At 39.9% G+C, this 11,531-nt stretch overlaps 1 long non-coding RNA gene across 1 annotated transcript in view; it reads left to right on the top strand.

Moving 5' to 3' along the window:
* Nucleotides 1–92: 92 nt before the first annotated feature.
* Nucleotides 93–11,531, top strand: part of LOC104865026 — a 33,734-nt gene continuing 22,295 nt past the window's right edge. Inside the window, exon 1 of the long non-coding RNA XR_004514362.1 lies at nucleotides 93–403. This is a non-coding gene — a long non-coding RNA (uncharacterized LOC104865026). The remainder of the gene's footprint in view (nucleotides 404–11,531) is intronic.

The following is an 11,531-nucleotide window of genomic DNA, read 5'->3' as shown; positions in this document are numbered from 1 at the left end:
AGCGGCTCAGCCAAAGCGGAGGAGCGGCGTCAGCGGCGTCTCGCCCTCGAGAAGCAGCCTTGCAGGTTGGGATGGAGAAAGGCCGGGACTTGGGAGTCAGGACGAGGTTGTCTCCTAGCGTGTGGAGATTGTACTCTCCTCGCCCCGAGCACTCCGCTTCCGCTCCGCCTCCCGGCCCGGCACTTCCCCCACTCCGGGGCTGGCGGCCGAGGCGCGCGGCATTGTGGGGGATGTAGTTCCAGCAGAAGGAAGTGGCGGCACGTGCTCCAAGCTGCCAGACTCCAACTCCTTAACTGCGCGACGCCGTTGCCTGGCAACCGTAGGACAACTGGCTCCTCCCTCCAGCTCAAAGGAGAAGCTGGGAGAAGCTATCTCCGCCCTAACTCTCTGCAGGCGCTGAAAGGTGGGTGCTGACGTTGTTTCCCGACCTTCTATCCTCTAAAACAACCCTCCCAACTCAATTATTGACGTGAGGTGGAAGTTAACTATGCATGTGTCCATTATTGCCTGTGAAGGTTGTTAGCCACTGGAGTAAGGGAAGAAAAGTAAAAGGACTAAAGATTAAAGAGGAAGAAACATAGTTATTCTCCTAAAGGATGGTATACTTGCCGGGGTTGTGTAGCTAAGTGACCGCTCCTGCCTGGCCAGCATAAGGTCTTAAGTTCGATCCCCGGTACCGCAAAAAAAAATTTTTTTAATAAATAAAAACAAAAAGAATAATATACTTATGTATATGGCCAATTCAATAGAATTTGCAGATAAATTGTTACGATTGACAGAATTTAACAAAGTTAATAGTTTTTTTAGAATTTAGGTTTGAGGTTCAGCTCAATGGTAGAGCATTTGTCTAGCATACACGTGGCCCTGGGCTGGACACCTAGCATCAATAAGTAAATAAATACTTTTGAAAATTCAAGCCAGGCATGGGAGCTCATTTCTGACATCCCAGCTACTGGGGAGGCAGAGGCAGGAGGACTGCAAGTTCAAGGCCAGTCTGGGAAAAATAGTGAAACCCAATCTCAAATAAAAAGGACTGGGATTTTTTGTTGGGGTGGGGTTTTTTTTTTTTTTTTTTTTTTTTTTTTTTTTTTTTTTTTTTTTTTTTGGTATCAGGGATTGAACTTGGGCTCTTGCGTTTTCAAGGCAGGCAGCGGAACCACTGAGCCAAATCCCCACCTTGACTGGGATTTTAATTCAGTGGTGATCTGTACCTATCCTTCAAGAGTCCCTGGGTTCAATCCCTAGTACCATCAAACACAAACAAAAAATAAAAAATATTTCTATATGCCAGAAAAAATATAATTAATATTTAAAAGATACCGTTTATAATATGTTCAAACACCAAATGCGTGGGAATAAATAAAAGAAATGTAAATGCATGAAGAAAACATTAAAAGACACCAAAGAAGGCCATAACTATAAAACTACAGTCAGGAAAAAAATTTGAAGCTGGGCATGGTGGTGCATGCCTGTAATCCCAGCACTCAGGGAGGCAGTGGCAAGAGAATCACAAGCTCAAGGGCAGCCTAGACTACATAACCAGAACCTGTCAGAAAAAGGAGAAGGAGAAGGAGGGAATGCATATTTAGGTGTTAAAGCTATATATAAAAGTAAGGAATTGGTTACTATAAAAGTATGACCAGTGGCCATATCTGGAAACCCTGTGAGGAGGGAGTTGACATCAGAAAATAGTAGGTTGGAATTAAACAACTCTTCTATTCCTTGATGCAAGTGGTGGTTACACCTGTATAATTTGTTAGACTTTATTATTTATACATGTTTCCAAATATGTGTTATATTTTCTAATTCAAAAATAGATCTAGAATCAATTGCCTTCATTCAGTTCTAGGTCCTACAACTGTATAACTTTGGGCCTAGAATTAGGCAAGTTCTATAACCTATTAGGGTTTAGATCTAAAATGACCTCCAAGGCCTTATGTGTTCAGAAAGTGATTGGATTATTGGGGTGTGATAGCTGACTTGCTATTAGATGGGGTCTGGTCAGAAGAGGCAGATCGCTGGGGGCGTGCCCTCCCTTCCCGCCACTCCCCTCACTCTGTTTTCTGGCTGCCTTGATGTGAGCAGCTTCCTTCCTTCCACCAACCCTTCCTCCAGGCCATTTCAGCCTAAAGCCAGCCAGCCCATCATGCAAGGACTGAAAGAAACTTTTAAAACGAAAGCCAACATAAACCTCTTCCCCTCTAAGTTGTGGGTGTTGAGTACTATATCTCAGCAATGAGAAAGTGACTAAGATGCTCACTAAGCCTCAGTTTTCCTACTTCTAAAATGTCAATCATCAGGATATTGAGAATTAAAAAGAGATGTGTATGAAATAGTTTTCACAGTGTTCCATGCAAGAAAAGTCCTCAGCAAATGACACATCATTTTGATCACATTAAAGCATTTAAGACTGAAGCAGGTAAATCATGAGATGGTCTCTTTTGGCATAGAGAATAGAAGAGAAAAATTATCCCGTCTCAGCAGAATATAGTATATGCTGTATGGAAAGAAAAAAACACATTTGAACATAAATGGGAAATATTTGCATGGTAGACAGGCACAAAGTTAAAGAGACAATATGGATCATGTGCAAAATGAGATTATCTGGGTACAGATTTCCTCTAATCTCTAATATAGCCACATGTGACTCTTTTTTTGAGGGGGTTGATTTTGCTTTTGTGAGACGGGGTCTTTCCCTATGTAATTCAGGCTGGTCTTGAACTCACTGTGTACCTCAGGCTGGCCTCGAGTTCAAAGAAGGCTCCTGCCTCAGCCTCTCAAGAGCTGGAATTACAGACATGCACCACCACACCTAGTCACATGTGAATCTTGAGAACTTGCAGTGTAACTAATCTGAATTAAGATGTGCTGTAACTGTAATGTACACACTAAATATTGACAATTTAGTCCAAAGAAATGCAAACAAACTCCTAGGGTTTTAAAATATTGATTATATATGTTAAAATATTTTTGCATGTGTTGTTTAAATTAAAATATCATCAAAATCATTTTTTTTACTTTTAAAATATAACTACAATTGAATTTAATGATCTGCCTCTGTTAACTACCATTGAGCCATTCCCCTTATGTGGTTCAAATACTCATAAACTAAAGTTTAGGACAGTTATTCCTTGTAAAAAGAAAAACAAGTCTTCAACAGAGAGAGAAAGGAATAAAGAAGGCCGGGGATTTAGCTCAGTGGCACTGTGCCTGTCTTGCAAGCACAAGGTCTTGAGTTCAATTCCCAGTAACAGAAAGAAAAAAGAGAGAGAGGAAAGAAAGGAATAATTTCTCCATGCTGTTGAGAGCACAAGCAGAGCAAGCAGAAACAGTCATTCCACATTTTTGGGGTTTTTTATTTTCATTGTTGCTTTTGAGTGGATGCATCATGGAAAGAATTATGTTTACTCAGCATAATGGCATTTGTGACTTTCAGGAATCCTTTTTGCCTTTTGCTACCCATGAATAAGCAAGGAGTATGACCTTCTGGCAGGAGACAACAAGCACTAACCCAAGCATAAGCCTAAGCCTAACCTATGCCTAAGCAGTTGATTGCCAGGTGCTGCTTGGGCAGGAGGATGAGGGATGTGGAACAGGGAGGTAAACAATGTGCACAACCATGCAGTACCAAAAGTCTTTGCACCAAAGCATGACCACTGCAAACTGGAATTTGAGAGTGTCCTATTCTAAGACAGTCAGAAAAGGCCTGTGTGTTCCAGGTCAGAGATTTCTTTTTACAGAAGTGACACAAAGAAAGTCACAATGCAATGTCATTAGCTCTCTGGCTGCAGTAGCTGTTGTTGGATATAAAAGTGAAAGAGGATTTCCTGTTGGGAAAAGAGAGTGCTTTGGGGTCACTCTATTCTCCTTCCTTCTAAGAGTTTACCTTGACTCAACTTCCGGGAAGATGGTGGAGTGGTAAACAGCTGAGAAACAGCCTCTCTGAGATTTGACGTCCAGACACTGGACTACAGCAATGTGAGCAAGAGAAAAAGGAAAGAACTGTGTCCCCAGGACCCAGCAAAGATCTGAAGCAAGAATTGAAGCTCACTGAGAGAGCAAGACAGACACCCCAATGCAGAAGAAGGAAGTAGCAAGGGTGCTTTCTCCCTGAGTCCTGAATCACTGTGTGGGTGGGGAAGCGCTATCCTGCAGACACAGTGTGACTACTGGTCACAGACTCCATGGAGAAAGATACTAGTGGAATGGAGTAGTGGATGCAGTGTGCTGCAGTGGCTGGTGAGGTATTCAGGTTCAGATGTCCCCCAGAAAAGGGTGATTGACCAGTAGCATCTTTAAGAGAGGACAACTCAGCTTGGAACTCAGAGCATCTGCATGCTGGCTCCATCAAGTGGCTCCAGATGTCAGAGTGAGGAAGAATCAAATTCAAGTGGGCAGGAGATCAAGGAGACCAGTTCAAGCCAGCAGAAGGCACATGGACTGCTGCAGCAACACAGCCAGAAACCTGCCTGAATTTCAGTAGAACTAAAGGTGGAGGCTTGCTAGGATTATCCACTGCCACACCGCAAGTCTACCGCTGGTTTACTGGGATTAATCAACACAGATCTGGGCTCTGTCTACCTGATTTATCTATCAATGTGAGTAGCAACATGCCATGAAATAGACATTCTTTCTTTCTTTTTTTCTTTTCTTTTTTTTCTTGTTTTTCTTTTGTTTTCTTTTTCCTTGTTCTCATTTTTATGAGTGTGAACATTGTTTTTAGTTTTCTTTTTGTTGTTGTTGTTCTATTCTGTTCTTCTTTTTATTTCTACCTTATTCCTTTCCCTCTTCATCAATTTCCCAAAGTTCATGTAATCATCCTGTGTCCCCAGTCTTACTTCTAATCTCTTATTCTTCTATTTTTCTATTTTCCCCCTAACCCTTTTAAGTTTTCTTTCTCTGGAGGGTACAATTGCCATTTTGAGGGCATATATACTATATAAAATTTTCTAGTTTGTTAAAGATTTGTTGTAAAAGCACAAATATAATTCATACAATTAAAAGTGGCAAATTAATAGTTATGACAGTTTGTGATTTTCTAGGCTATGTTTGATTCTATTGTTAATTGCTCTTTGTAGTACTTTAACCAAGGGGATATATTTGTTTTAATCAGTCTTTCTTCCTTGTATGTCAAGAATAAGATTGTCCAAGGGTCATAAACAATACTATAGGCCAGTGACAAAGAATTAGGGGCTAGGCCAAATAGTCAGCAACTTCTCATTCCTGATAAACTGAAGACGTAGGAACCTGCAACAATCTCAAATCTAAAGATCAGCTACACCTGAAAGACACCTCTAATTAGTCATTTCCTAAGGGTTCTAAATACTAGCAATAAAGCTACAGGCCATTAGCAATTTATAGGCATCAACCGAGGAAGTAAACCAAAAAAAAGAAAAATAGAAAATGAGAAGACAGTTAAGCAAAATGCAACCTCAGACTTCCAGTTCATCAAAGGCAAACCCAGGGGGTAAAGAGATAGACCAATATGAAAGTCACCCACTAGCACACTCTGAAGGGGTAACAAAGTAGATGAATGAGGCTCTAGAAAAAAATCAAGTCACAAATTATCTCTCAGTTAACTAAAGAAATAGTGACAATAATGAAAGACATGGTTAATGACTCTAAAGCAGATGATTAAAAAAAGAGAAGATCTTAAGAAAATGATGGAAACAATGAATGCCCAACATAAGAAAAACATGGAGCTGGGGCGTGGTGGCACATGCCTATAATCCCAGCACTCAGGAGGCTGAGGCAGGAGGATTGCTGTGAGTTCCAAATCAGCCTAGGCTACATAGTGAGTTCCAGGTCAGTCTCAATTATCTAGTGAGACCCTGTCTCAAAAAACCAAAAAAAAAAAGGAATCCATCGAATAGATTGAAATATCCAGGAGATTAAAATTCCACTGAAAGTATATGCAGCACAATGAGCCAGTGTGGGGACAGAACTCAAATACAGAAGACAAGATTGTACTTAGCAATCATGAAAAGAAAGATTTCTTTAAAATAGCAAGGGACCATGAAAAATCAATCCAACAGCTGCTAGATTATGCAAAGAAAAATAACATAGGATTGATTGAAGTAAATGCAAAAGCAGAAGATAGCACAAATGACATTTTAAAAAAAGAAAAAAGAAACTGTTCACAGCAGTAATGGCAAAAAACTTCCCAAGCAGAGAAAGATTTAGACATACAAATAAATGAGGCATATAAAACTCCAATTAGCCATGATAAAAAAAATCTACATCAAGGCTTATTAGTCAAGATTCCAGAAATTCAAAACAGAACAGAATATCAAAAGCTGTTAAAGTAAAACAATTCACATATAAAGGAAAGCCCATCAGCATCACAGAAGATTACTCAACACAAACCCTCAGGTCAAACTTGGAGTGTAGCATTTCAAGGCTTAAAAGAAAATGACATCCATCTCAGACAGATATACTCTGCAAAACTATCTTTCAAAATTGACGGACAAATAAGAAGTTTCTATGACAAAGAATACCTGAAAAAATTCATGACCACCAAACGAGCATTCCAAAATGTTCTGAAGAACATTCTAGAAAGACATAATGAGGAATACAAATCCATTAATCCCAGCAGAATGAATCCACCAGGCAAGGTAAGAGATTAAATGGGGTGGGGGAGGGCAACAACAGGAAAATAATATAACAAGGTAATGTAATACATATCGATTACAACCAATATAAATGGTTTCGATACAACAGTCAAAAGAAACAGACTAAAACCAGGTGTGGTGGCAGCACTCAGGAGTCTGAGGCAGGAGGATCGCTGTGAGTTCGAGACCAGCCTGGGCTACCTAACGAGTTCCAGGTCAGTCTCAACTACATAGTGAGACCCTGTCTCAAAAAACCAAAAAAAAAAAAAAGAAAGGAAGAAACAGACTAGCTGGGTAAATCAGCTCGGTAGTTCCACTGCCTCCCTTGCAAACTCCAGGACCACAGTTCAATCCCGGTACAAAAAGAAAAAAAAAAAAAACGAAAAACAGGCTAGCAGAATGGCTCAAGAAGCAAGATTCAATAATATACTGCATTTAATTCAAAAAGAAAAATCACAGAGTAAAAGTCAAAGAATGGAAAATAATACTCCATTTGACAGAAACTGTAAGATCCTCCCAGGGAGGAATCCCACCACTCTAAATCCGGGACGCCACGATGCACCATAAACACCCCGGAGAGACGATTCTTGATGCAAAACACAAGAGGTCTTTATTCCAGCACGCTGGGGCTCAGCTCATAACCCTCACAGGGGCAGAGGAGTTGAGCCCCGAAGCAGGGTAGATACACAGTTTTTAAAGAAAAAAACCACAAGCTATAGGGGAGGGGGAATTCCGAGAAAGGGGAGGGGGGACTTCGGTGGGGGATCATTTACGGGAATGTTTAGGGCTACGTCCAGTTGTTCCCGTACCAGATGTTTATCTTGGTTCCTGTTCAGAAATGGTTAACGTGACCTTCTGGCCTGTCATAGTTAGCTGACTCTGCTAGGGGTTGGGCTACTGGAGCTTCTTGAAAACTTTTCTAACAAAACCAAGAAAAAAACAGGAGTAAGACTGGGGATTTAGTTCAGAGCACTGTGCCTGCCTCACAAGCACAAGGTCCTGAGTTCAGTCCCTGGTACCAAAAACTAAAAAGCAGGGGTAGCTATTCTGTCTGTAGACACAATGTATTTCAAGCCATGATTGATTAAGAGACACAAAGATTCTACATTTTTGTAAAGAGAATGATCCAAAAAGAAGAGATAACAATCATAAATATATATACACCAAATATCAGCACACTGAACTATATAAAATATTAACAGACATGAAAAATTAAATAAGCACTAATACAATTATAATAGGGGAATCTTAGTACCCCACTGTCACAAATAGACAGACTAAGTGGACAAAAAACTGACAAAGAAATATAGCAACTGAGCCAAGCTTTTGAACAAATGAACTTAGTATACATCTATAGAGTGTTCAATCCTATAAAATCAGAATACTCACTCTTCTCAGCTGTATGTGGGATGTTCTCCAAAATAGACCACACACTATCTCATAGAGCGTGCTTAAGTAAACACAAAGCAAATGAAATTATCCCATGCATATTATCAGGCCATAGTGCAATGGAAATGGAAATCAATAGCAAAAGAAACCACAAGAACTTAATAAACACATGGAAATTAAATAACAACCTCCTGAACAACCAATGGGTCACAGATGAAATTAAAGAAGAAATTAGTCAGTTTCTACAGTTAAGCAGTAATGGCAATACCACATACCAGAACTTATGGGATGCAATGAAAGAAGTTCCATGAGAAAAACTTATCACAGTGAATTCACATATTAGAAAAACAGAGTGAACTCAAATAACCTAATGTTGAACCTCGAGATTCAAGAAAAAGAAGAGCAAGGCAAGTGCAAAGCTTGCATGTGGAGAAAATAATAAAATCAGAGGAGAAATTAATGCAACGGAGACTAAGAAAACAAAACAATCAATGAATCAGAGTTGGTTCTTTGAATAATTATATAAAATTAATAAAACTTTAGCCAACCTTATCAAAAAAGGAAAGAAATTCATTTGACCATCATATAAAGCTTATCTAAGTGAAGCAGTATTAGTCTAGTCCATTTTTAAATTTTTTTTCTGTTACTATAAAAGAAATTTAGTTTGCTGACCATGAAACTATGCTGTTACATCTAGAGTAGAGTAGAAGACTTGTAAAAATTGACTATTAAAATGCAAAAGGGGCCAGGGATTTATTTAGGTCAGTAGTGCCACTGCCTGCCTAGCAAGCACAAGGTCCTGAGTTTGATCCTGGGTATCAAAAAAAAAAAGAAAAGAAAAAGAAAAGGCAAGAGCTGGGCCAGGGATTTAGCTCAGTGACACGGCACCTGCCTCACAAGTGCAAAGTCCTGAGTTTTATCCCCAGTACCACAAAAAAACAAAAGCAAGAGCTATCAGATGTGGTGGCAGCCTTAAATCCCAGCACTTGGGAAGCTGAGGGAGGATTTACACAAAAAACTTTTGATTAATTTGAGGCTAACCTGGGTTACATAGTTCAAGGCTAGCTGGCACTACAAAGTGAGACCCTGTCTCAAAAAAATGAAACAAAATAAAAGTGCAGGAGATAATTGAGAGCCCCCTTCCCAGCAAGACCTCCAACAAGTGAGAAAGAAAAAACCCCAACAGATGCATTGTCTGCAAGAACAGCCATGACAGGAAGCTAGCTACCACCTCGATCATTCACACCTGCAAGGAGACCAACTCTCAAAAAAACTAAAAGGCACTCACTGTACCTTGATGCAGCTGCCACCACCCTGCTACCCTCAACCTGTCCAGTTCACCAGCCTCAAGCCAAGAGGCCCCAAAATGTTCACCCTCTGAGCTAACACCCACTCCCCTACTTAAACTCCCCTATATAAACCACTTACCTCCTTCCTATGCCAACGGCCTTTTCGCCCTTGGCCCATCTGACCCAGATGGCAATAAACTCATCACATGTTGCTTAGATTTTGCCTGTGTCAGTGGTCTCACTCATGCTCCAGTCAAACCTTACACTAATCTCGTAAAGCAAACCACTGTTACCACTTTGGTCCTTCCCATGTCCTCTTTCATACAGGAGTTAGGAAGACTGTATTTTATGTTTGATAAAATTCTGGTCATAACCATCAAATGACATGTTTGTTTCTCTACTTTTTTATAAATACAAGCTAATTTCTTGTTTGAGAAAGGGCTACCAGTCACATTAGTGCAGAGGGGGCGAAGTACTTCTTGGGACTAGGTCAGAATTGTTAAACCCCGCCCACACACACACAGTCAAACGCAGAGCGTGATGAGAAAGTCAGTGGGTGCCTCAAGGCTCTTAAGAGTTTCAACTTTTACTTTACGTATTTCACAGAATTGAAGTTTTCCGTCTTTTTAATACTTGCTGTTACACTGCAGGAAGAGAATGAACCCCCACCCATAAGTCTCTGCTCACCCAGCATTTGCTTTTCCTTATGTGTGGATAAGCCACCAATGCTAGTACTAAAGCCTTTCTGTCTGCACCAGTTTAAGGCATTCCCTTCATGTCTAGCTCCCTCTTCCTTGTTTACATCTTGTGGGACCTTTGCCTCTTTCACTGTCTTCCAGGATTCCAGAGAAAAGGACATGATACAAAATCAATTGTATTCTGATGTGCATGTAACAGCATGTTGAAAATCAGACCCACAGGGGAAACTGAACTTTAAATGGCTTATTCTCCACTCCATATATAAAATATTTAGCCCAGCTCCCGCTCCCAGCCTGAGATAACGTGCCTCTTAGTCACATATTCCAAACTCACTGTGGAGAAAATGCCTATAGAGAAACTGCAGGTGGGTCACATGTGGGAGTTTATCTTAGTGACATGATTCTAGTCAGAGCCTAATTCTCACATCTGTAGCCTACAAAAACAGACCAAGAATGTTACTGCTCTTTATAACCCTCCTCTAAACACCTATCACTCAAATTTTCTTTGTCTTAAATTCAGTGTCTTCCCAAAAGTGAAAAGGAAAATACCCTCATGGGACAGGGTTGAAACTCCACCATCTGCGGCTGTCCACACCCAGCGGCTCTGTCTGCCTCTGATGCTAAGGGAAACACCACACTCTCCCATGCCCACTGGGGCAGAGGGGGTGTGTTAAATAAAAATAAATGCAAAGAAAACTACCTCACTTTACAGCTTTACAGGATTTGACCTATAGGGTTTCTTCAACTTTTAATCCTTACCTGCTGAAGGTAACTTTTTTAAGCAGGCTAGTGGCCGGAAGTATATCAGTGTTACTGTGATGGGCCTCTTTTTAGCATGTTGCAGTTTTGTTTCTAATAAATTGATAAGTAATATGAAGGTAAAGGCAGTTGTGTACATTTTAAACACGACAATGAAAAATTTAAATATAGCTTTCATATTTGTGCATAATTCCAAAATATTTTATTTTATTTTTATCATTGTTGACTAGGTTCTTGCAAGGCTTCAATCCATTTTTCTGAAATGTGCTGTTATTTAATGAAAATAACTAAAATGTTTTCCCATCCCATGGGACTGCTGTTTACACGTTGCAACTTTTAAAACTTAAGCATATTAGGGCCAGGAATTTAGCTCAGTGGTTCCACTGCCTGCTTCAAAAGCACAAGGACCTGAGTTCAATCCCCAGTACCAAAAAAAAAAAAAAAAAAACTTAACCATATTTTTTAGAATTAACATTTTTTTACAGGGAGGAAGTTCACCATTTGCTAAATGATACTAAACTGTTGTTTGGGCTCATAATTAGGTCTCCGGATTTTACAAAAAATATATTCTGTAGCTTTCTAGGTTCTTCACTAAAGTTGGTTGTACATAAAAGATGTAAAATGACAATAAAATTCTTTTAAATGTCTGGACCTTTCCACTAGAAATGTACTTTGGGAGTATTTTGTTTGCGCATGCTGTAGCCATTCCCAAGAAACTGAAACTGAATAAGTCTTTAGCTTCTCTTAGTTAAGACAAGCCATTTTTTTAACTGTGCTTGGGGAGA

Source organism: Fukomys damarensis, unplaced genomic scaffold (genome assembly GCF_012274545.1).
Source record: "Fukomys damarensis isolate Sample0158 unplaced genomic scaffold, DMR_v1.0_HiC HiC_scaffold_4, whole genome shotgun sequence".
NCBI lineage: Eukaryota > Metazoa > Chordata > Mammalia > Rodentia > Bathyergidae > Fukomys > Fukomys damarensis.
The sequence above is the reverse complement of the archived record's forward strand: the minus strand, read 5'-3'. Positions and strand labels throughout refer to the sequence as shown.